The sequence below is a fragment of the Protopterus annectens genome, chromosome 1.part1 (genome assembly GCF_019279795.1).
Source record: "Protopterus annectens isolate FY-2018-M chromosome 1.part1, PAN1.0, whole genome shotgun sequence".
NCBI lineage: Eukaryota > Metazoa > Chordata > Ceratodontiformes > Protopteridae > Protopterus > Protopterus annectens.
In genome coordinates, this window is record NC_056726.1 from 13,939,483 (window position 1) to 13,966,373 (window position 26,891).

The 26,891-nt window shown below is 42.5% G+C and overlaps 1 protein-coding gene across 1 annotated transcript in view; it reads left to right on the forward strand.

The window, feature by feature from the left end:
- DOP1A (DOP1 leucine zipper like protein A) overlaps window positions 1-26,891 on the forward strand; it is a 2,183,138-nt gene that overhangs the window by 1,933,873 nt on the left and 222,374 nt on the right. The window lies entirely within an intron of this gene.

Consider the following 26,891-nt stretch of genomic DNA (forward strand, 5'->3'; position numbering starts at 1 on the left):
ATGAGAGAAACATACTTTCCTATCTATGGAATGGAGCATCATTTGAAATGTTCTAGTGATCAGTCTGATGTTCAGCATTAGATCACTGCTGCAGTAGCTTAATATATTTTGGTTGTATTCTGTCAAGGATATGACCAACCCAACCTGTTTTTTTTTTTCAAAATGTAAGGGCACCTTTCATGTTATCTTACTGCCAGGAGCTCAAGCAGAGCTCCATATAAAACGCAGTTAGGGCTGCAAATACTTCAGAACATTCTTGCTGCTGAAATGCTTTCTTTTTGTGGTCTTCATGGATCTGCTACTCAGCTAGCGATCCCTCAAAGCTGGGCAGATAACTCCCTTGCTGGGGAAAGCCTTCCACTGTTGTAATTTCCTGAGGAAATGCAGTGTTTTTTCTGTGACTTTATTATTATAAGGGCTAGAAATTTATTTTGTACAGACAGTCATCCTAGTCTGAGGGGACGTTTTTTTTAACTACAATGAACTGTTGCGGTAACTTTTTGTATAAAATCAGTTTTTTTCAACTGTTACATATATATGTTTATAGTATTTGTGTATTATAGTCAGGAATTGGTATTCTTGGCAATGTTCAGTGTTTTTAGTTACCTCAAAATCATATATTTTACATAACTGGGTTGCCAATTCTTTCAGACTTTGCTACCAGCCTTTGAGGCTTCTTTCCTGGCTGGACCTGTGGAGCAGTTACCAATCTCCTCAATGCCTCCTTCTCCTGTCTGCAAGAAGAAGAAGAAGGTTGTTAGGCCTGTTCTATTTTTCCCTCAGCTCAGATGGGTGACTGCTGTGGATGAATATGGTTTATCAGATCATTCATTGGTTTTCTCTGATCCCACTGATGTAATACTGCAGCCACTAACATCTTGGGAATAGACGTATCCTCTGTGGCTATGGGTTGCCCACCATGAACAAGTGAGAACCTCTCTTGTTGGTGTCACGGGAAGGGGTAGCAGAAAGTCTGCTACATAGCTGGGAAAGGAATCTTGAGTTCTGGTATAGAGTGTTTGGGTTGGGTTGTTCCTTCTCCATGGAGTTTTCCAGGAAAAGAAAACAAAACAAAAAGTAAAAAAAAATGGCTTTTCCTGTTTCTAAATGGACAGGGAGGCTTTGCTGGGATTTGCTAGGGAATTCATTTCTGCTTTTTCTTTTCCTATTCCCTTCTGCAGAAAAGGAAAGGAAAAAGAGATGATTCTAGTCATTCAGTTTTTCCAATCTGAAGTGTGGCTCCTTGAGCTGCTTGTCAAATCTGACTTGTCAGCATTAGTCCTCCAGCCTCGTGTCCCTTTAAGAATTTTCCCTCCTGTAATGCAACAGTTCCCTTAGTCATTTCAGATCATCTTCGCCGGCATAGTGAATGAACACTGAAGTGCTCCTACTCTGACAATATGTTAGCTGGTTTTCTTCCTTTTTTTTATCAACCTACCATTATAGAGAATTGTAACTCTTGTCTTTCTGATGTGTTTTGTACAGAAATTTGAAACTTTTCAAGAACATGGTCTTCTAGTCAGACCCTTCCTTGCAGCTGGTTTTCCTGCCACTTACTTTCTGGTTTTCCTTCTGTCTTAAGTAATAGTCTAGCTAGTCTACAGTAGTGAAGAAATCATTCTGAATTGTACAACTTATAAGCAAAGGTATGGCATCTAGTTCCAAAGAAGTCATTGTTCCACTGTTTTCAACATTCATCAGAGCTATCATTGGGTACAATGCTCCATCTGGTATGTGCCTAACCAGGCATATCCAACAACTGGAGAGTTTTCTTAGTAAAAACATACAGAGCATAAGTAACGTCCTGTGTAGACCGCCTCAAGACCCTTTTCCTATATTCTGTCTCCTACACACTGTTAAGGGGAGATTTATGCCTGGACCTCCTGCATATCCACAAAACAAACAGCACCAGAATTACCTGTTCCAAAGACTTGATCCTTGCCTGTGATGTAAATAGGATCTGCTGGAGTGACAGGTATGTATCCCAGAGACTACCTCTTCTCTGGCATGGCTCCCCATCCATGTGAAGCAGAGTTCCTCCCTAACCAAATTCAAGTGTTATTTGGACAATTGAATGGGGAACAGGAAATTCATCCCTGGTTTGGCACCTATGTCTGCAATGGACACAAGCCTGTAAATGGTTCATCTCACAGGTATTAATAGTATTACAGTTTAAGAAATATGTTAATTTCTTTTCTTATGTGTTCTATAGCTAAATCTCATGGCAAAAACAAGCAAGTTTTAAAAAACGTTCACTTTACAAAATACTGCCACAGGACATGTGCAAGTTGTGTGTGGTGTGTTTGGGAGTTCACCTTAATTCTTTTGACTGTGAAATCTCTGCAGGATTTGTACCCAGGGCCTAGCTGACAGAAAAAAATTATATTAAAAGGCCTCTTGCCACCAGATCCAGAGTGATAAAGTCAGAAAAGACTGCTGACAAAGCTTCAAAACATAAAGGCTGTGAATCTGGGAACGTCCTTCTGAGCCTATGGCTCCTTCTTTGGCCCCAAATGTCTTGAGTTTCAAAGGTCCTATGGCTCATACTCCATCTCATTTGCTCACTTAACCGAGTACAGTTAGATCATATTCTGAGTCTAGTGTTCACTCTACTTAATACAAAGATAAGATTTGAGAAGGTCAGCCCACGTAGGTTCTTTCTTCCTCTCTTCCTGCACTTAAAAAAAAAAATTGCACTTTATTCATTTGCTTTTACTGTATTTGTGTTTCCTCCTACTTTATTTTGCTTTTCTTAAAATTACTCAATTTTATTTATTCTGCTGCATTTATTACTGCTTGGTCGTAGCCTGATTAAATTGTAACTGTTATTCTAAATCTTTTGGTTTAAGGGCGGCCACGGTGGTGCAGTGGTTAGCATTGCCGCCTCACAGCAAGAGGTTCTCCGGTTCGATCCTCGGCTGGGGTGCCTTCTGTGGAGTCTGCATGTCCTCCTGTGGTCGCGGGTTTCCTCTCCGCTCTGCTCTCTCCCACATCCCAAAGACATGCTGCAGGTGGATTGGGCACTCTAAATTGGCCCTAGGTGTGCATGTGAGTGTGCCTTCTGTGGAAGGTTGGGCGCCGGGCTGGCAACTCGACACCGTAAAACTCCACTGCCATTCAATGTGCGGACAAGGTGATCCGCTGTGGCGACCCCTAACCGGGAAAATCCGAAAGAAGAAGAAGAAGAAGATTCTAAATCTTTTGGTTTAAGCACTTGGGCTTCATACAGGTTGTTTTACATTAAGAAGGTTTGTGGTCTGCACTCTTGTGGCAGGACAGGTAGTTTACATCCTTCTAAGCTGGGAATTGCTGATTGAAGGCCTAGTGTCTGCTATTCTAAAAGTGTATTAGTTCTGGCTTAAGCACTTGCGCTTCAGGCCAGTTATTCTACATTAAGAAGGTTTGTGGTCTGCACTCTTGTGGGAGGAGAGGCTGGATTCTGTCCTTCTGAGCTGGGAATTTCTGTTCACAGGCTTATTGTGACTGCTTATTTGAACTGTTTCTTTCTGAAATTGGTGCACCTTGTTGCTGTAGCATAGACCAGATTCAGGCCTGCTGAATCTAGCTTTGTTTGTATAACTTGAGCTCTGATCCAGGCCATTTTTTTGGAGAAGGTTCCCCTGCACCCTAGTAAGCAGGGGTGTGCAGTTAGAACTTTTCTGATTGAAGACTGCTGGAACAGGGCTCAGTTTTGAGCTTTTTTCTGGTTAATTGGGTAACTTGTTTAAGTCATTTTGTTAGTTTTCTATTGTTTTTTTTTATTTTATATATATATATATATATATATATATATATATATATATATATATATATATATACATACATACATATATGTGTGTGTGTAAAAAATTGCACTTTATTCATCTGCTTTTACTGTATTTGTGTTTCTTCCTACTTTATTACTGAGGGCATTGACTACAACTCTGAGCTGCGATATATAACAATAAGTATCCTTTTATGTGCTTTTGAACTGTTCTTTGAGTGTATCTGCTTTATTTTCTAAAAAAAAATATATATATATATATATATATATATATATATATATACTTGCTTCCCGCCTTTCTAAGCTAGTATAGTCCAGTTTTCAGGATAGTGCTGAATTCAAGGCTGTGTTACAAATCTCTGTGTTTGCCCATACCTTACTTGGATAGAAGGAAATCTCTCTGTTCGCCTGTGAGAGATGGGAGCTTTGAGCAGCCTATCTGTCCCTGGAAGAGTGGTTTCAGCCCAGAAATTAGTAGTTTATTGGCCATTTTGGGCTAATTTCTATCTCTTTCATTTCCCTGCTATAAATACTGTATTTGCCCTGTTTTGCATGCTGGGCAGCTCTGGTTAGCTATAGTAAAACTATTCCCGGCTCCACAAAATCAACTCTTCAATTTTTCCCTTGGAACTAGACAAACTTTCAACTTAAGCACTCAAGCCATTCATTTCTCAGCCCGGCACTTGCTCAAAACTTATAGCAAGCACTTATAAACCCTAGCACTAGACCCTCCTGTACTGTACTGTACAGAAGGACAAGGGTCTCTATTCGACCTTACCAGCCATCCAGTAAAACAGTTCACTGTACCCATCCAGGCATGTCCAAAGGGCAGTTTCAGGTGTACTCTCCAGTCCAACTGGTGAATCTAGGCATTTTGAGGCAATGTTACAACTGCCTCATGTACACAGACAACCCCCTCCTCCTACCACCAAACACTAATACATGCGAGAGATACAGTTATACAGCCAAACTAGAGGCTAAGCTCTCTCAACCCAAGACTGGATCAGACAGTCAAGAGGAGAAGGGAAATACTTGCATCACACCACCAGTGGTACATAGACCCATTAAACCAGCACCGGCAAAAAAACACACATAAATACATGAAAACATACTTGGAGGCTCTAAATAAAAATCTGCAAAACCAACAGAGACCTCCAAAGCAAACATCCAAGCAACCTCCACCCCCCCCCAACACAAACCATGAAACACATACTTCACAAAACCAGTGTGCCGTGCAGTCACAGCCCTTAAGGCAAAATAACATACCCAACATACTAGTAATAGATGACTCTATAGTCAGGCACACTAACGTCCCACTCACTAGGCTGAATAAGGAGAAGGTTACTGTTAGCTACCTGTCGGGTGTCAGGATCTGCCACATAACACAAGCACTCAGGTCACTTCAGAACAAGTACAAATATGACTCTCATTGTCCATGTTGGTGTGAATGACCTGAGCCGTACCTCCCTGGACTACATGAAGAGAGACATGGAAGAGCTCTCTGATCACATAGCCCAGGCCGGTATGACCCTGACCGAGTAGCATCCTGCCCTCACCAAGAATGGTACCACGGTATAAAGAAAAAATTCTCGATTTCAGCAATTGGCTAAGTTTCTGGTGTCATTCAAAGGGGATCCAGTGTCTGTCCGCCTGGGATGACATGCTCGACAAGCCACGCTGCTTTGCTAGAGATGGCTTGCACCTGTCACCCTTAGGCTTTCAAATACTAGCAAAGACTCTTGCCACCCCCATAGTGCCTTTTTTAGGCAAGGCTCAGCAGACAAACCCACCTCCTTAAATAGCACAAGTAACAAAAAACTGAGGGTAATGCTACTCAGTGCCAGAAGTCTAAACCTCAAAATGCACACACTCGAGGCACTCCTCAGTATTGAGAAAATTGATATATGTGCAGTAACAGAAATCTGGTTTAAGGCTCCAGAGAGGACCACAGCACTACCAGGCTACAACATATAGCATACATTTCGGCCACAGAACCCAAACCGAAATACAAAAGGCGGGGGCGTATCCATATTCAAGGATACCCACACCTCCAGGTTAGTAGCACAGCACGATGCTTCAGAGATCATCCACGTGCAACTAACAATGGGCAAAACAGCAATTCAAATTGTAGCTCGCTACAGATCACCCACTATGTCCCACAGGACCCCCATTCCGCATTTCTGGAAACACTGGGAAACATAAAGATCCTACCAAACACCCTAATATTGGGTGATTTCATTTACCCAAACATTAACTTGGAGAACTACTCAAGTACTAACTCCCTTGCCCAACTTTTCCTAGAATTTATAAACTCAAACACCCTGGTTCAATTGGTCAACACTCCCACCAGAGGTGACAACATATTGGACCTGGTCATCACCAACATGGGCGACCGGTGTTCCACACCAGAGGTCAACCCCTCACTGGTTAGATCTGACCATAAACAAATCACTTTGGATATCCATATTCCACTCCCACCCCCAGACAAGAAAACCACTGTGAAAAACTTTTCAAAATCAAACTTCACGTTACTTAAGACCGAGGTGGAAAGTTTCAAAGCCCCCATGCTGAAGGATAACACTGTCCAAGCTGCAAAATCCTTTACTAATGCATTCTAAGGGCAGCTAGAAGAATGCATGGATCATGCCATCCCAAGCAGAACCAAGACTTACTCCTCCAAGAAAAGTTAACCAGTCTGGTGAACTCCTGCCATAAACAAGCTATACAATAGAAGGAGGAAACTAGTACAGAAAAGAGTAAAATCCCAAGAAGGGAAGACATCCCTGATCAGTATCAGCAAGAAACTACGATCCCTCATAAAATCATCCAAGGCGAGCTTCGAAAGAAAAATTGCCAAGGACTCCAAAGATAACCACAAGGCATTCTTTAGCTAAGTCAAGAATCTAAGTGGCAATAATCAGATCTGCTCGGAGTTTGTGCAGAATGGCGCAAAATACACTGAACCGATCAATATCGCCAACATCCTGGCAGACAGGTTCAGCGCAAACTTCACCCCTCCTTACCCCAAAAAGGGCACATAACCATACCAGAAGAATGTAGAGTCCCTGAAATCACAGACACTCAGGTTAAAACAGCCCTTTCCAAAGCCAAAAACACAGCATCAATGGGACCGGATGGTGTCCCAGGCTGCGTTCTACATGAGCTCAAAGACGAACTAACCCCTCACCTAAACACACTGTTCAAACTCAGCCTCTCCACAAGCTATATACCCATAGAGTGGTGCACAGCAAAGGTTATTCTACTCCACAAAAGTGGAGCCACAACAGACCCTGGGAACTATCGCCCTATAAGCCTGACTAGCTTGGTCTGCAAGGCTATGGAGTGCATCATCATGGAACTCATTAACAGAGACATTGGGAACCTCCAAACACTGGACCCCATCCAGTTTGGCTTTGTTAAGGGCAGATCATGCCTCCTAAACCTGGTGGCCTTCTTTGAGACAGTTACCATACCGCCTACTCAGAGGTGATCTCTGCCTGACATACAAGGCCATGTCCAACCCAGAATTGATGGACATGCTCCACCTAAAGAAAACCTTATCCCCTCGAACCACACACTCCTAGGGATCTAAACCTCACCACAACAATAAATAGAATGTGCTGGAGGGATAGATTCCTGTCCCAGAGACTTCCCATGCTTTGGAACAAGATCCCAATCTACATTAGGCAGAGCTCCTCGCTAACACTCTTCAAAAGAAACCTTGACAAGTGGATGGAAAACAGAAAGTTTACCTCGGGGATCACTTCAGTGGCTCTGCTGGACAGAGGCACAGGGAACTAATCTAAGGGGGCGGCGAAAGCCAACACATTCTGGCTAGGCTTATAAATGCCTTCAGGCAGATAGCCTGGTACCAACCTATGAACCTACACTCCACCACTGCATCCAGAACCGTTGAATCTGATTTTGATTCATAACTCCCCAAGGAAATAAGCATCAGTAAAAAAATAGACTGTACCTATAGCTTTGGCACTGAGGGGTTTTGGATATGACACCTTTAACTCCGACATTATTGGAGAGTATGCATTCTCAGAGCTCAGGGCTCAAGCTTGGGCTTTGGTGCCATCATCTGAGCTGTTGGGTTGGCTGCTTTGATGGTGTCAGAGTCCTCACATTTTGATTCTTTGATTCCAGTCCCCTCGCTGAAGCCTTCGATTTTCTCAGTGAAAGGGGCTTCCTCCATATGCCTAGGTCATCTCTGTGAAGTGGGAGATTGATCCTGTGGCTGGGGCGATGTCCTTGGATCTGATGGAGGTTGTATAAACCTTCCAGATGTTGGGGAGAGTCATTACGTCTCCCGAGAGAGCAGAAGTACAGGCCCCTACAAATATGGTTCCATCTTATGGTTATCACTATTTCTTGTCTTCTTACCATCAGACATCCTTGTGTCAGAGTCAACCTGTAAACATAAAATCCTTTGCCCAAATGCAGATTCAGTCCTCTGAGGAGTTGGCCCATTGACCCCACCACTACCACCAGTATGAGGCAGAATTGTTTGAAGATTACAGTTTGGTACCATCTGTGTCCTGGGTGGTACCCCTGGCTGACAAATTGATTGACTTAGCTATCAGAAGATAATGGCAGAAATCCATCACACCTGCAAAGCAGTCTCTCATAAACCTGACAAAATTCTCAACCTACCTAAAGACAAGCAACATTGGGCAAAATCCCCTTGAGCTGAATTCATCATTATGGTGGAGCTACCAAGAGAGAGTTGTCTGAGGACTCATTCTCGATTCATTCCCCCAACAAGGAGTTCAGGGAGATGGATTGCCTTGGGAAGTGGACATATGCTTCAGGCAGCTTTGAGTTAAGAGCCCTGAATTATACCACACACGTGAATAGATTTCAGAGAGCAGGCCTTATCTATTCTGAAAGCTCCCCTGATGACAGAGTCAAGAAAACAATCGACTATCATTTCCAGTATAACCAACCTCTTCTTGTGCCTTATGCATAACACAGCAGATGAAGTGGCCAGGGCAGTTGGGAATGACATAGCACACATGGCTGCTGCTTTGTAATTTTGCAGACCACTTTAAGAAGTTCTTCATCAATACCCCCATTTAATGTGGTCCTGTTTATTGGCCTGTCTGTAAACAAGAGGATGCAGAAGTCTGAACAGGATGGTAAGACCTTCTTTCCTGTCAGAGTTATGTTTGAGGTTTCTGAAAGATCATACAGCAATAACTAAAAGGAATCTTGCTCACTCTGGTTTAGGAAATCAAAACATCAGCAATATGACTCGTCTTCTGAAAGAGGCAGCCTCTTCAGTGGGCATACAAATATTTCAAGCATGGGTATTAATGCCCTTCTAGCCTGCCAACATACCAAAACGCTTGTTCCCATAATAAGTGTCCAGGCTGTTCTTAAAAAATATCTAAACTAGTACTTGCTTTAATGTAATTTGGTAGTCTGTTCCATGCATCAGCAGCCCTCTCAGAGAACAATTAGTACACTTCTCATTCCTATAGAATCTTCTACATAGGTTGTCTGATGATTCTCTACTACCTCTAGATAACCTCAAACATTCACAGAGGCAGTTGTCTCTAAATCCCATATATACCTGAATAAGATCTCCTCTTAGATATCTATAAGAGGCACTGTACAAGTTCAGGTATTGTAGTCTTTTATAATAACTTAAATTTTTGCATCCTTGAATGCCCTTAGTATATTTCTGCTACACTCTTTCCAGTTTACTCATGCTTGTTTGCTTATAAGGTTTCTATATTGTTATTCCATACTCAAGTTTAGGCCTAATGTAACTAACAAACAATGGCTTCATCATTTCCGATTTCCTTCTTTATAAATATTTTTATACAACCTATAGTTATATAACTTTCATTACCCAGTTGATTGATATGATTAGAAAAACTCACAGCTAGATCTACCCATATACCCAGGTCCTTAAATTAATCTACAGTTTCAAACACTGTGAGCTGTAGTAAAGATTCACCTTTCAAGGTATGTCCCCGAGATATCATATAATTAGTTTTTGCTGTATTTATCAACATATTATTCTCTTGTGCCCAAATGGTCAATTTAATTAAGCTCGTTTGCAGACATGCCTTATCTGTAGCACATGTAATTAGTTTACCCAGTTTCAGGTCATCTGCATATAGACTGTAGAATACCTCAGATAAAAAAGTTAAGTCTGAAAGATACAATCTAAACAAGTAAGGGCCTTGGACAGAGCTCTGTGGGACATCCTGACTGTAACCAAGATATTTACCTGTCCAATCCATGTAGGATACTTGCCATGTCCTATTTGTAAGCCTTGCAGCTGTCCATCTCATCAAGAGTACATCAGTACCTAGTTCTAATTTATTGACCAGTGTTTTGTGTATGACCCTGTGAAATGCTGCAGTTAAATCTATAGAAATTACATCACATAATTTTTCATTCATAGCTGTTATATTGTTACAGAACATCATGTTACAGGTGGTAATAGATCTATATTCAACATATGCATGCTAATATATGGTTTCAGTTACCAAACTATCCATTTCTGACAATAGCTTTCCAATATTACCTTCTCCATTATTCTTCCACAAGATGAAAGTAGACTTAAGGGTCTGTATAACTTTGGGTTTGTCCTACTTCCCTTTGCATTAAAGACAGGTTTAATAAGCACATGTCTTCAGTCTTCAGGAATCTCACCATATTTATATGACCTAGTAAATTATAGCTGTAAGTTCTTGCTGAAGTGTACTCAGGTCATTATTACGAATTCCATTTCCTCCCTGTGCTTTGTTTGGATCCAGTTTGCGCAGTTCTTTCTCAGTATAACCTAATTTGATTACAGTATTTGAGGTTACCTGGATGCCATGTCACCCCCTTTGTAGAGCCAAACTGTTTTACATAAGATTTTATATGTATTTCTATAATCTGTTGTGTCTGAGAATAAATTTTAGAATCTACATACAGTTTATCAATTTGTATGTCTTTACTCCCCTCTTTACTTAACTGTTAAATATTCGAACTGTCAAAATTTCTGCCTAGTGTTTGTCAACTATTGCAAAATACAGTGCAATGAAAAAGTATTTGCCCCTTCCTGATTTCTTATTTATTTGCATGTTTGTCACACTTAAATGTTTTAGATCATCAAACAAATTTAAATATTAGGCAAGTATTATACAAAGATTACCCAAGTAAACAGAAAATACAGTTTTTACATGATGATTCTATTTGTTAAAGAGAAAAACTATCCAAACCTGCATGGCCCTATGTGAAAAAGTAATTGCCCCCTTGTTAAATCATAAATTAACTGTGGTTAATCACATTTTTGGGAAGGCTGAGTTCAATTTCACTAGCCACACCCAGGCCTGATTACTGCCAGACCTGTTGAATCAAGAGATCACTTAAGCAGAACCTGTCAGACAAAGTGAAGTAGGTCAAAAGATCCCCAAAAGGAAGACATCATGCTGCGATCTAAAGGAATTCCGGAACAGATGAGAAAGAAAGTAATTGACATCTATCAGTCTGGAAAAGGTTACAAAGACATTTTTAAAGCTTTGGGACTCCAGCGAACCACGGTGAGAGCCATTTTCCACAAATGGAGAAAACATGGAAGAGTGGTGAACCTTCCCAGGAGTGGGTGGCCTACAAAGATTACCCCAAGAGCACAGCGGCTACTCATCCAAGAGGTCACAAAAGAACCCAGAAGAACATCTAAAGAACTGCAGGCCTCACTTGCCTCAGTTAAGGTCAGTGTTCATGACTCAACCATAAGAAAGAGACTGGGCAAAAATGGCATGAATGGCAGAGTTCCAAGGCGAAAACCACTGCTGACCAAAAAGAACATAAAGGTTCATCTGACTTTTGCCAAAAAACATCTTGATGATCCCCAAGACTTTTGGAAAAATATTCTGTGGACTGATGAAACAAAAGTTCAACTTTTTGGGAGGTGTATGTCTCGTTACAACTGGCGTAAAAGTAACACAGCATTTCAGAAGAAGAACATCATGCCAACAGTCAAACATGGTGGTGGTAGTGTGATGGTCTGGGGATGCTTTACTGCTTCTGGACCTGGACCACTTGCTGTGATAGATGGAACCATGAATTCTGCTCTATACCAAAAAATCCTGAAGGAGAATGTCTGGCCATCAGTTTGTCACCTCAAGCTGAAGCACACTTGGGTTCTGCAGGAGGACAATGATCCAAAACACACCAGCAAGTCCACCTCTGAATGGCTTAAAAAAAATGAAGGTTTTAGAGTGGCCTAGTCAAAGTCCGGCCTTGAATCCAATTGAGATGTTGTGGCATTACCTTAAAAAGGCAGTTCATGCTAGGAAACTTTCTAATATGGCTGAATTAAAACAATTCTGCAAATAAGAGTGAGCCAAAATTCATCAACAGCGATGTGAAAGACTCATTGCCAGTTATCGCAAATTTTTGATTGCAGTTGTTGCTGGTATTAGGTTTAGGGGTCAATTACTTTTTCACATAGGGCCATGTAGGTTTGAATATTTTTGAATTATTGACATTTTTTTAACCAGCTAGGCTTGAAGAATACGATAAAATGATCAGCATGGAAAATGCTGCATTTCTTGAATATGCAGAGTTATTATCTTCCCAGGAAAACTCTATACATTGTGTTATAAATTAGCTGTATTTTTAATCATTGCTGACAAGCTGTCTGTAGTGCAAGGAATTAATCCAGAAATTTCTGAGTACTCTGCTGAGAGAAATGCAGGATTTGAAGATACAGTGGCAAGCAGTTAAGTGAAAAATAGTGTGAATTTGGGGGAAGTGAACCAGAAATAGTAGCCTTTCTAGCAATCTTAATATTTTAATGCATTTAATAGAAGAGTACAATTTAGTTTTATTTAAAGGTACCCAGTGCACTTTACCGTAGGGCCAAGTGTTAACATTATCTAAAAGCATGCAAGCTGTTTTTCACATTTATGAGGGGGACAGACAGCAATCAATGTAAGAGGGACAGGGGCTATAAAGTGTGCTTTGGCATGGATAACGTTAATTTTAAGTTATGTAATGCCAGTGGGTGCAGCAGTTGATTTGGAACAGTTGCCCCACTTGGATGGTTATTTGTTTAGAATGTACATAGTTTTATGTGTATGTTCAAAGTTTATTGGAAATGAGGGGTTGTGAAAATTTATTTAGGGTTTTCATTATAGCAAAATGTCTTGAAAAATGTGACACAAGTTCAAATGGAGATGAGAAGAAACAACTGTATGAAACAGTCTGCTAAACAGTGTGTGAATGTAAGGCAAACATTGGAAATACACAATCAAAAGAACTGTCTTGTATAGTTGTGGGAGTAATGGCTTTCTATCATAATGGCTACTTTGTCCATATTACAGGTATAGACAAAAAGGAAAAAGTACTGAATGGTTAAGAAATGTAGAGTGCAGATAGCTATGCTGCAAGGTACTGGTTTGGATAGGAATGAGCTTTTCTATTTGACAAAGGATTTTGGTATGGATATTTAGCAGAATGTCATGAAAATGTAAAATAGGAGTAATATCAGTTGCTAGAGGGGATCCAGTAGAGAGAAAGAATAGAAAAACAATTACAGTAATGGTAGGTTTGTGGTAGTAAGGGACAACTGGCAAGAAAGGAGGATTACAATGGCTTGTATTTATATTCCGCCAAAGACTGCTGCTATGGAGCTTAAGAACATTTGGGGAGGAATAATAATTTTCATCAGGAACTATTAGTTATAGGTGGGGACTATAACTTGATGTACAATAGTGATGATGTATCGGGGGACCTAGAAGGGAAAATGTAACAAAAGAGGATAGATTTCTGCAGAAATTAATGAAAGCATTTAGTATAGAAGATCTGAATTCAGTAGTAGGAACTCAAGAAAGAAGTTACATATTATTCCCCAAGATACAATAACTTGGCTAGGTTGAAGACAAAGTTATATTTATTGGGAGCATATGCATTTACTTGAAAGCTTTGGTATGTATCCAGTAACTATTTCAGATCCTTCACTGATTAAACTAAGATAAAAACACAGGGTAATGAAGTAAAAATGAGGCACTGGGATTCTTCTATGTACTTGTAAAAAGAGAGGAATTTAACAAATGATAAGTGGAAATTATTAGGGAAGATAAACTTTCTTTGGAAGGAATAGCTGCTAAGTGAGATAAAATGATAAGGGAGTTTAAAATACAGTAGATATAAATGAGAAAGAAGTGTGGTTAAGAAGTAATAGTAGCTATTTAGAGGGACTGTCAAAGATTAACTATTGCGGAATAAGGGGAATCTCACAGAACAAGACGAGGAGCAAGTGCAGGCTGCTAAAGGGAAAATAAGGGAGTGTTTGGGTAATATGCATGAGTTTAGAAAGATTGCAGGTGAAAAAATAATGTTTGATAACCGCTCCACAGCCCAATAACTTTTAGCAAAACGACTTGGGCAACAGAAAGTAGAAAGGGTTGTCACCAGACTTAGGGGGTCTATAACAAGAAAAATAACCAAACGTCCTGTAGCGGTATTAACAGATATTTTGAACATTTTATTAAAATTTATATTAAACAGTTCAGAGTAATGGTGAATGTGGAAGAGAGGTGAAGAAGAGAGTGCAGGCAGGGTGGAATGGGTGGAGAAGAGTGTCAGGAGTGATTTGTGACAGACGGGTATCAGTAAGAGTGAAAGGGAAGGTCTACAAGAGTGTAGAGAGACCAGCTATGTTATATGGGTTGGAGACAGTGGCATTGACAAAAAGGCAGGAGGCAGAGCTGGATGTGGCAGAGTTAAAGATATTAAGATTTGCAATCGGTGTGACTAGGATGGATAGGATTAGGAATCAGTATATTAGAGGGTCAGCTCATGTTGGACAGTTTGGAGACAAAGCAAGAAAGACGAGATTGCGTTGGTTTGGACATGTGCTGAGGAGGGATGATGGGTATATTGGGAAAAAGATGCTAAGGATGGAGCTGCCAGGTAAGAGGAATAGAGGAAGGCCTAAGATAAGGTTTATGGACGTGGTGAGAGCGGACATGCAGGCGGTTGGTGTGACAGAGCAAGATGCAGAAGATAGGAAAAAATGGAAAGAGATGATCCGCTGTGGCGACCCCTAACGGGAAAAGCCAAAAGAGAATGATGATTAAAATTTATATTAAACAAAGGAATTTTGAAACCAAGAAAAGCACACATGAGAATATTCATGAATTACTTAATTATGCCAAGGCTGGAAGAAGTGTTGGCTTAACAACTAATAGTTAAGGTTGGGGGAGAAGAGATAAAAATGCTGAAGTATGGTCAGCCTACAGGAAGCATCCACGAACAGATGGTATTCCTTTGGATGTTTGGAAGTTAGGAGGGAAGACAGTCATAAAAATTTGGAATGTCTTGTGTAATAGTATTTTAAAAGGAGGGGGGAAGCACTAGCATCTTAGAAAAAAAGCTGTGATGACTGTCTTATCCAAAGAGAGTAAAGACCCATCAGACCCAGCTTCATGTAAACCCATTTCAGATGTTCTTCGTGTTTCACTGTTGCAGTCATCACCTGTGAGTTATCCCTGCTGTGGTAGCCCTTGGTCGGCCCGAATACCAGAGTCAATGTTTTTGTGTGCCGGCTGCCTTCGCCTGTAGTCTGACGTCCGGTCATCAGTGCTATAAAGCAAGTCAGCCAATGTCATTACATCGTCTTTCTTGCCGTGGAGCCTGTAGCAGAAGCACTTCACACGAGTGCTGGTTGGTCACTACCAGAAGATGAATTTCAGCAGAAAACGTCTAAAGCTAAGTACCCCATTGTGGACCCTTTTTCTTGCTCTAACCAATGTCCAAAAAAGTTAATTGTCTCGCCTGTGGAAAGCAGATTCCCACATAGAGACTTTCATTCTTACTGCATCACTTGTTTAGGCCCAGACCACGACATCTCTCGTTGCCAGTTCTGTGCCCTCTTTAATGCAAGAACCATTCGCCGTAGAGCTCTTTTTGTAGACAATTATTTTTGTGTTCATTCTTTGAATTCTGATATGGCGTCGCATCAGCCAACAATCTGTCAACATTCCAAAAAAACGTAGGATAAAGATAGAGACAGGCCACAGAAGGCTAAGCCTTCCGATGATGCTACCGCTAAGCAAGTCATCAGTTCTCTGGAATTCAGTGAGGCCCTTTTGCAGCCCCTGATGCCTGACTCGCTTTCTCTGCAGGCCTCTGCCAAGACCCTTTCGTAGCCCAGTATGCCACAGAAATCCACTTAGTCTTCTGAGCCTTTGGCTGTCTCTGCCTCAGTTGGGTCTGGAGCCACGATGCAGGCACCGGCTTCCGAGGAGGCGATTTGCACTACTGATTCTAGACAAAAACTGACATCTTCGCATCCGACTACCACTTCTCAGAGACCGACTGATTTTCTCAGGCCTAGAAGGCAGGCCACTCCTAGGAAATCTACTTCTAGCCACCATCTTGCTACTGCTTCCCCTCCCCAAGCTCAAATGCTTAAAATAGCAGAGGATCTCATCTCCGTTATCCGAGGTACTCAGGCCCCCACTCCAAAAAGGAAAAAGTATCCTTCTGCAGAAATTATTATAGACCAAGAGTCTGAGGAATCTGCTTATTCTGCTTTTGAAGAGGAACAACATCCATATGAGGATTCTGATGCAGAGGAATCCATCCCTTCTGCCTCCCCTCCAGAGGACCTCTCCTTTGGGGAAACCCTTCACTCCCTCAGGGAACATTTGCAATGGAAATCTCAAGACTTCCCATATCAAAGAAGTGACTTAGAGAGTTTCTGGACCTGCCCCAGCACAGACCCCTGGCCATCCCACCTATATTGGAAGTGGTGGATGTTATTTTCCATGAATCCAGCTTAGCCACTGATGCCCTGCCTCCTGCTCCAACTAAACCTGACAGATACTACAGAGTACCGGATTCTCACAAATACCTGTATAGGAATCCTGCTGCAGACTCTGAGGACATTGCACAGGGACCCAAAGGGGCTAAGACTAGTTCTGCCAAGAATCCTCTTCCTTCTAACAATGACTCCAGAGCTCTAGGCAGATGGGGTAAGAAAGTATACACCTCTGCAACCTTAGCTATCAGAGCTCTCAACTGTCAGTTCCATAAGTTAAAATATCAACAACACACATTGGAACAATTAAAACAAAATATTGCTACCTCTCCTGATGGTGCTAACTCAAAAGAGCCAGCAGAATTACTACACGTTGCTTGTCAAGTGGCCAAGCACTAATTACAATGTGAATACGATGCCCTAGAAGCCTCTAGCAGTGTGGCAGTGACAGGATCTGTTATTAGAAGACATGCATGGCTGAAGGAACAACCTCTCCATGATCATGTCAAGTGTAAACCTATTGATGCACCCCTAGGTAAGGAACCCCTGTTTGGGGAAAAAGCAGAAGAGGTGCTTAAAAAGATGGAAGACAAAGCAAAATCTATGCAAACAGTAAAAGATTTCTTTCAGGTTCAACCTCCCAGGTTCAGCAGGAACTTTCCCTCTAAGCACTGGGCCTTCCCTGCACCTAGCAGACAGGGCCAAGGTAAGTCCCCACAGGGGCAGGCCATCCAGGCCTGTATCCCAGGGCCAGCAAAGGAGCAAACAATGGACCACTTCCATCTCTAAGGCAGGAAGTTCTAAGCCAAGCTTCTATGACAAGCACTCACCATGACTCTCTCTCCCCCCTCTGCCCTCCTTTTACTCATCCAAAACTAGGAGGAAGGCTCACCCTCTTCAAGGACAATTGGGTCTCTATAACAAGGACCAAGGGGTCTTAAAAATCTTTTTTCAGGGATACAGATTCTCCTTCAGCGAACACCCTATTCCAAGAGGGTACCCAGACCTCCCCCCAAACCAGTGGGCAGAGGCATTGAAACATGTCCAAACTCTAATATCCCAGGGGGCAGTAGAACCTGTCCCTCCAGATCAAACAGGAAAAGGTTTTTATTCCAGACTATTCCTTGTTCCACGAAAAGAGGGCACTTGGCACCCCATCCTGGATCTATCCAAACTGAACACCTCCTTGGTGGTCCCCAACTTCAAAATGCTACCCTTGCAGCATCTCCTGCCTATGCTTACACAAAATGCCTGGCGTGTGACAATAGACCTAAACGATGCCTACCTCCACATCCCCATCAGGGAATCATGCAAACAATTCCTGCACTTCAGAGCAGGCTATCAACACTTTCAGTTCTCTGCACTGCCCTTTGTCTTATGTACTGCTCCCAGAGTATTCACCAAATGCTTGGCCCCGGCTATAGCATTCTGCAGACAGAGAAATATACAGATTTACCCTTACCTTTATGACTGCCTCATTCAGGCAAACTGCAAAGAAAAGTTGCTCCAGGGACCTTCTCTTTGTCAAATCATGCCTAACTTCCCTAGGGTTCACCATCAACGAGAAAAAATCAAAGCAAAACCCCCCAGAAAAATTGTTCTCCTGGGAGCTGTGGTAGACACAGCAACCCAAATGGCCTTCGTATCCCCAAAAAAGCAGAGTTTCCTGCCTCTCTACTTCATTCAGCTGGCTTCCAGAAGTCACCTCACTGTGAGGAAGTTCCTGCAAGCCCTGGGATACATGGCATCTTGCATCTTTCTCATCCCTCTTGCCAGGCTTCACATGAGAAAACTTCAGTGGTACTTAAAGAACCTTTGGTGTCAGCACTGTCAGTCCCTAGAGACCACTCTCCGTCTGATCCTTTGTATAAGGGCCGAATTTCTCTCGTGGGCAGAGGCCTGTGCCATGAACAAGGGTCTTCCCTTCATCCTCTGCCCTTCTGACCAGACCATCACCACCGACACCTCAGACATTGCTTGGGGCACTCACCTTGCAGGCAGGTGTACCCAAGGCCTTTGGAATGCCCAGCAACTTCACTCGCACATCAACCAGAAAGAAATGATGGCAGTGCAAAGGGCTCTGAATTCCTTCCAACCCCATCTCAGGCCAGGGGTCCTCCTTATAAAAACAGACAACACCATGGTAATGTGGTACATCAACAAGCAGGGGGCCACACAATCTTTACCCCCTGTGCAGGTTTAGCCATGAGTCTCTGGCACCTCCATGGGACTACACCTAATTACTCAATACTTAACCAGGGATCGACAGCACACTGGCGGACCACCTAAGCAGAAACTTACTGGACCCTCACGAATGGCAGCTCCACAGAGAAATCTTTCTGCAAATCACCCAGAAGTGGGTTGACCCCAGAAGTGGACCTCTTTGCCTCGCACCTCAAACACCAGCTGCACAAGTTATGTACCAGGGAGTATCACCTCCTAGCATGGAAGGTGGATGCCTTGACCTTCCCCTGGAGCTCCCTCTTTGTGTATGCATACCCTCCTCTGCCCCTTATTCCCAAGTTTCTGATCAAAATAAAAGAGGAGAGACCAAAGGGCATCCTCATTGCTCCAGAGTGGCCCAGACAGCATTGGTACCCCTTATTACGCAGTCTGTCCGTACAGCCCCACAAAGCTGCTTCCCCGTATGTCAGACCTCTTGACCCTGGAGAGGGGGAAGGTACTGCACCCAGACCTACAAACTCTCAAACTTTCAGCATGGCTTATGCACTAAAAACTAGCAAGGGGTCCCTGTTAAGCAAACAGGTCCTGGACATCATCACAGAGGCCAGAAGGCCCAGCACAAGAAAATCATATGCAGGAAAATGGAAAAGATTCTGCTCCTGGAAACAATCAAATGTGGGCAGTACCTCCCAACCTTCCATCCCTTTCATCCTGGATTACCTAGCAGAGTTGCTCAATAGTGGCCTCTCTTTCTCCTCTATTAAAATCCATGCCTCGGCCATCTCTGCCCATTATGATTAAGACCCACCCCTCTTCTCTCATCCTTTGATTAAGCAATTCCTCAGAGAGGCTTCTAATATCGGGCCTCCCAGATGGCCTCCAACGCCACTCTGGAACCTGAATTATGTATTAGAGAAACTAACCTTACCTCCTTTCGAACCTGCCACTTCAACAGAATTGAAATACCTCTCTTGTAAGACTGCCTTCCTACTAGCTATCACCTCAGCCAGAAGAGTCTCGGAACTTCAAATTCTCATGGCTGTCGAGCCCTTCATAATTTTCCATGCAGACAGAGTCTCCTTGAGGACTACTCCCTCCTTTATGCTCAATGTGGTATCTGATGTGACCTTAACCAGGCCATATACCTTCCCATCTTCTTTCCCAGCCCTCAAAAAAAGGAGAAATAATTCTACACTAGATGTGCACAGACAACTCAGATACTATCTGGACCATACTAAGCCATTCAGAAAAACAGACCAGCTTCTTGTAAGCTTTGCCCCAGGGGCAGAGGGGAAGCCTATCTCCAAACAAACCATTATCAGAAGGATTTCACACTGTATCCATTTTTGCTACAGACTACATGGGAAACCCATCCCTAAGTCTATATGTTCCCACTCCACTAGGGCAACCTCCACTTCCACTGCCTTCCTCAGAGGAGTACCTACCAGGGACATCTTGGAAGCGGCCACCTAGACCTCTCCATACCTTTACAAAGCATTACCACCTACCTCTTTAAGTCTAGGGCAGGGTTTGTCTCTGCAATTCTGCAGAGCCTCCTGACCCATACCTAGGACTCAACCTATACTTCCACCCTTTTCCTCAGCTTTGGGAATCCTCACACAGGTTATGACTGCAACAGTGAAACACGAAGAACATAGTACAGTTGTGTACACTTACCATAAATGTAGATGTTCGAGTGTATTCACTGTTTCAGTCTTGGTTTCCCTCCCTCCAGCCCCCATTTAACATCTTCCCGTTGGGGGACACAAGCTTCCCAAGGTGGCTTTTAGCCACTAGGACCTTCTCTCTTTTCCCTTGTGCTTCTGACAGCTTAGGGAAAGAAAAACTGATGTAATGACGTCAGCTGCTTTGCTTTATAGCACTGATGACCTGACGTCAGACTACAGGCGACAGCAGCCCGCGCACAAAAACATTGACTCTGGTATTCGGGCTGACCGGCTACCACAGCAGGGATAACCCGCATGGCTGAAGACCTTATTGTCTCTGATGACCAGGATTTACTCTTATCTACGTATGAGGATTCTGATGCAGAGGACTCTATTCCCCCTGCTTCACCCCCTGAGGATTTTTCTTGTGGTGAAACCTTTCATACTCTTAGGGAACATTTTCACTGGGAAAACCAGGATTACTCTGATTCTAAAAAGAGGCTTAGAGATTTCTTACTCCTGCCCCCAACACAGGCCTTTAGCTGTCCCTCCTGTGCTGGACATTGTTGACGAATGCAAAGTATGTTTTCCAACTTGTTCAGCAGAACGCAGTAAATCCTGTAAATCTTTATTTTTCACACAGTCAGGAATCAACATAATTTTCTGTTTAAGCAGTCCAATAATATGCTGTTGATATTTTAACATATGTAATTGGCAATTTAAAGCCCTGATTGTCAAGGTTGCAGAAGTATAAACCTTCTTACCCCATCTATCCAGTGCCCTGGAGTCTCTATCAGAAGGGGTAGGATTTTTAGCAGTAGACGCCTTAATGCCCTTCGGCCCCTGAGAAATGGTTTCTGGCTCTGCAACAGGATTTTTGAAAAGGAACTTGTGGGACTCAGGAACCCTGTAGTATCTGTCAGGTTTACTAGAAGCCGGAGGCAGGGAATCAGGGGCCATACTGGATTCCGAAAACACATCATCAACAATGTCTAGTACAGGACGTATAGCCAAAGGCCTATGCTGAGGTAGAAGAAGGAAATCCCTAAGCCTCTTTTTTGAATCAGAAAATTCCTGACTTTCCCAGTGGAAATGCTCCCTTAAGGTATGTAAAGTTTCCCCCCCAAAAAAAAATCCTCAGGAGGGGAAGCAGAGGGAATGGAATCCTCTGCATCAGAATCCTCATAAGTAGGTATGGACAAATCCAGGTCATTAGAAGAGTCAGAAGAAACAGAGACCTGATCAGAAGATTCATAATCAAGCTCAGCCCTAGGCCTCTTAGGGGGGGGGGGGTTGACTACCCCTGATTAGAGTAAATAGATCTTCAGCCATTTTGATAATTTGTTTTTTAAGCATAGGGGCCTGAACATGTGGCCTGGGCATTGTTTTTTTAGATATAGATCGAGATTTAGGCCTTAGTAATGAAGGTGGAGTCAATTTGATATGCAAGTCTGTAGGCCTGAATACACCCTCAGAAGCTGGTGCCTGCATAGTGGCTCCGGACCCATCCAAGGTAGAGACATCCACGGGTTCCATAGGTGAAGCCTCTTGCGGCATACTGGACTCTGAATAGGTCTCAGTAGAGGCCTGCGAATCAGAAGTAGCGGGTATCAGGGGCTGTGAAAGTGCCTTACTGAGTACCAACGAACTGGCGACTGGCTTAGGAAAAGCGTCGTCGGCAGTCTTGGACCTCGGCGGCTTGTCTCTGTCTTTATCTTTGCATTTTTTTTGGAATACCGGTAGTCGGATGGCTAACCGACGACATTTCTGGATAATTAAACTGAGAACCGAAATATTTAGAGGCAAAAATGTACCGACGATGGATAGTGCGCTGATTAAATAAAGCACAAAACTGACAGCAAGGTACGTCGTGGTCAGGGCCTAGGCCAGGAATACAGTACGAATGAAAATCTTTGTGAGGTATTTGCTTTCCACAAGTAATGCAATTATTAACTTTTACTAACATCAGTAAGGAGCAAGAAAAAGTTTCCCCAATGGGGTACTTAGCTTTAAGTTGAAGACTTCGGTTCTGAAACTCGAAAACGAAAATTTCAGGAGTCGGCCGACCGGTACTTGCGAACTGCTTCTGCTTCGGGCACCGCACGGCAAGAAAGACTGATGTAATGGTGTCGGATGCATGTTTTATAACCCTGACGACCTGACATCATGGAAGAAGGGACAGGAACCGACGCAGGACCCAAGACTTTGTTAATCAGGATGACTGAGGGCAACCTGCCAGCAGATTACCCAAATGTTATGACTGCAACAGTGAAACACGAAGAACATCTATGTAGCTACTGTGTCCTTAACCGTTTAGCTACCATATCTCTCAGTAGTCATAATGCAGCCATAGGACCATGTATTTTTCTAGGTTGCTTTTTCTAGCTTTGCCTGTTGGCCATCAAGTTTTCCTCTATCAGATTCAAGCTCATTCATTCCATACTAGTGAGGAATCTCCTGCTCCTCTAGAATTAGAATTCCCCAGCAGATGTTATTGACTTTGTGTTTTGACTAGCATCCTGGCAATGAGAACATTTTTGTAAGTTCCTAGTCTCGCTCAAGTGTGGAGGGAACTGCTACCTACATCACTGTGAGGCCTCTCAATGCCTTCCATGTGCAAGTGCACACATCCTTGTACTAATGAGGGCTGCCACCAGGTGGTGACCTGGTGAACTGAAAGTCTGCTACTAGAATGCATACTGCAGTGCCGCCTCCTCCTCTGAGGGATTATAGCTACATCAGTCTGGCCTCTCCTCCACCAGGATGTGCATATGCCTATCCTCCCCTGACATTACATTTAAGTAAGCTGTTTCTCAAACTCAGATACTCTAGGCCATAGTTTATACATAAGTCCTCTAAGCCAGTGGCACTAGCAGCACAGCACTGTGTTTTTTGTTCTCAGATTTTGTCTTGTTCTTCCTACGTTTAACGATTTTCTATTTGAAATGAGATCTGCAGATTTATTATCATCCCTGATTTATTTACTGATTTTCTCCATGAAGTTAAGTCTGTTTATTGGTATTTGCATTATTAACTGAATTAAGCCTACACCAAGATTTCCTATTACTGACTGTCTAGGACCTAAAATCTGAAGGCCTTCTATTGTGAAAAACAAGACAACATTCCTCTTTCTTACCTTCTACTATGATTTTAAAGGTTAGTACTGTAATTTTTGTGTTAACCACTACTTTGATTAATTCAGCTTCCCCTTCATACCAAAGTGTGTTAGCATCTGGTATGTACCTCAACTCAGGTGAAAGTTTTACATCAGATAACAAATGGCATCAAATAAAATTAACATCAGATTGCTAAGAGCATTTTTTGTCATAATATACAAAGAAGTTCCCATCAAATACCATACTGTAAAATAATAACTAATGAAAAAATAGAAAAGAAATAGTTTATTTTCTTTGCCACCCAGCAGGCTGCACAACTGCACAAACTTTCTACTTAAACAAAATATACCTGTATATAAACATTTATATATAACAGTAGTATACCTACCCTCGACCTCCTACATACAGTCACTGTAGTAATGTAGTGGTACAGTGAAACATGGTGATGCATTATAATATAGAAGGTTAGTGATGTAATGTTGCAACCAGAGCCAAAACTTATTGAATTTTACTTCTAGACAGCATATCTTCCTAAGAGATGCTTGCCACAAAATATTGTCTTTAAACGTTAAACATGTAATAGCTGGCAACAACAGAGTTGTACCTGTGTTAATGAAAATAGCCAACTACCTTGTTGGAGTCTCACAGCTACTTCAACAAGCACATATTACCAAACACGTTAGTATGATATAATTAATCTGCTTTCAGATGCAGTGTGGGCAGCTATTGTTCTCTGTTTACCACCTTCTCTGCCATACCCCTCACACCTCAGTGTTTGCTGCTGCTTCTGACTGGCACTGTGAAACCTTACCACATGGCTCAACCATCATCTTCTGTTCAGCATCCTCACGCCTTCTGCACATTCAAATGCTCATTTCAGAGGCCTGGAGGAGGTATGCTAGGGAGACAAAACAAATGACGTGACTCAGTAGCACATCAGAAAAAAGGCACCTGCATCCATTCTTTATTACCTTGTAGTCATGAACTTCCTTCTGGTTCCCTCCAGTTTTCAAGAGAGGTCTTGCCTCATGAATTAGGTAGTTTCCCTTGTTTTTCTCAGTATCCTAGCTCCATCGTTTGTCTGCTGTCTGACTTGGCCATCTTAGGGCCCATCCCTTCAATTGGCTGATACAGTATGTCCCAAATTCTTCTACTGTTGTCATCCTCTCTCAGAAGTTGCAAATCCCTGTAGGAGTCTTCCTTCCTTGCAAACTTGTTACCACCCTGTCTATTAATTGACATCCCTCTTTCCAGTTTATTTCTCAGTTCCTCCCTTTTTTTGACAGAGCTCCTGCTAGTTGCAGGTTGCCTTCTCTGGGTCATTTAATATGCCTCACTTCTTGACTTCTTGCCTCTTTTTCTCCTGAACCCATCTCCATGGCCTTACCTGAGGTTTGCCCCCTAGCCTCTTTTGCTTCCTAGTGTATACTGCTAGATCCTAATGGCTTCCTAAGGCTTACAGCAGTTCCAGCCATGTCGCTTGTAAACTCACTTTAGAACTGTTTAACAGATTAACTTAACATCTGCTACCCCCCCTCCTTTGCTGTGCTGTGTCAGAAGACTTACCACTTTTTATTTTCTTATAAACGTGTGCAGTGTAGCCCTGTTCATATCTGCAATCCATGGGCAGCTCCCTGTTAATTAACCTGGTATACATCTGTCGTGGTTTATTTATGTGACTGTGGTACTTGAACAGAATGCACCTCGGTTATCCTGTGACTTGCACTGCTGTCTCCACTGTATGTGCCCTATTAACTTCAGTGTCTAAAATCACAGGATTTTTCATTTTTCTGCAAATAGTACAAAATTGTTACCCTCCACATTTATTCTCTGTGTCCTCTCCCTTAGTTCTACAGGTTGTTCATAGCTGCCCACAGCTCTGTAATTTCTGCATCATGCTGTTTCAGCTGTGAACTTATCTGGCTGATACTTCCACCATAACCATTTGCAGATTTTCTACATCCAGCTGGAGGACCAGACATGATATCTCACACACCTGCAGTCTTTGCAGAGAGGCTGTTTACCTTATCAAGAGCCAGATCTATCTTGTCCTTGCTTCTATCTCAGCACTACACAGACTCTGCTCTGACTTACAGAGGGACTCAAGTTCCACACACCTTTGTATGTGAAAAGATTCTGATGGCATAGCTACAGCTTATATTGTTTATATTTTTGAGATCTGGAACACTCCCCCAGTCTACTTTAGGTTGGATTGTGCTAAAGCAGTGGCCATGGAAACAGGCTTCATTGTGTTTGTGCAGGTTGGTATGGTTGAGACTGTCCGCTTCCAAGGAAGTTCTCAGAAGCAGTATTCTAGATATCCATTTTTAAGAGGGAAGTACTATTGAGCCAGGACTCTTATGACCTACTGAATGGAGGAAGCAGGCTGCAATGTTGAGGACTTTTCTAGTCCTTCTGCACTACCTTCCCCCTTTGCAGACTTAGCCACGCCCAAAAGAGAAGAAATCCTCTGTGTTATCCAGATAAGCTTGTCAGGCATCATATGGTGTTCCTTCCATCTGCAGTCAGCTCATCCAAGATGCTTTCTCAGCTGTAGCAATCCTGACTTTGGTCTGGGATTGACCATTGTGGTAATGGGTGGTAGGGAGATGGTTCTCTTGCATTCACTCCAACTTGGAAGCATTACCCAAGACTGTTGTTTCTGGAACTTTCTTAGTCAGTTGTATCTTAGACCTCCTTCTCCAGAAAGAACTCCTTTAAGAGAGAACATGCTAGCTACATAAAGCTAATTTGACTAGTTCAGCCCATAATATCAAAAGCAGTTATAAAGATGTCCCATGTTTGGAACAGGATCAAGAGTTTTACTCCCACCTTTTTTTCATTCTGAAAACTATGGACAGTTTTTATCCTATTATATAACTCATTAGCTTTAGTCAACACATCTGGTCTTCTGGTTACAGATGGTACTTTTCAGGGAGTTATGCTTTTGCTACCAGAGGGCACATGGATGGTGTCAGTACATTATAGATACCTTTTAGCAAATAATTGTCTTATATCTAGACAGGAGATTCCCTTAGTTTACTCTAAGTGGCTTTAACTTATGGGAAGATTGCCATGTTTGGGCTTTCCTGAACACTCAGAATACTTATCATGTTGTCGGCTTTTGTGATCAAAGCCTTGCAGGTAATGGACCAGTATAGGTTCTCTTATCTGTTTTAATGGCTGCTGCAGCCCTCTCCAGGGACTTATTGGAATAACTGATAACTGTACACTCCACTTATTGCTGTCCTTGGAACTAACCATAAAGTGTGAGAAGCCATCATCTTTCATAAGAGTGCCTTTATAAACGCAGAGCTTGCACACTTCAGTGCTGCTCTGTCATCTCCTTAGAGATGACTAAGGCATTTGTGTTCTAGCAG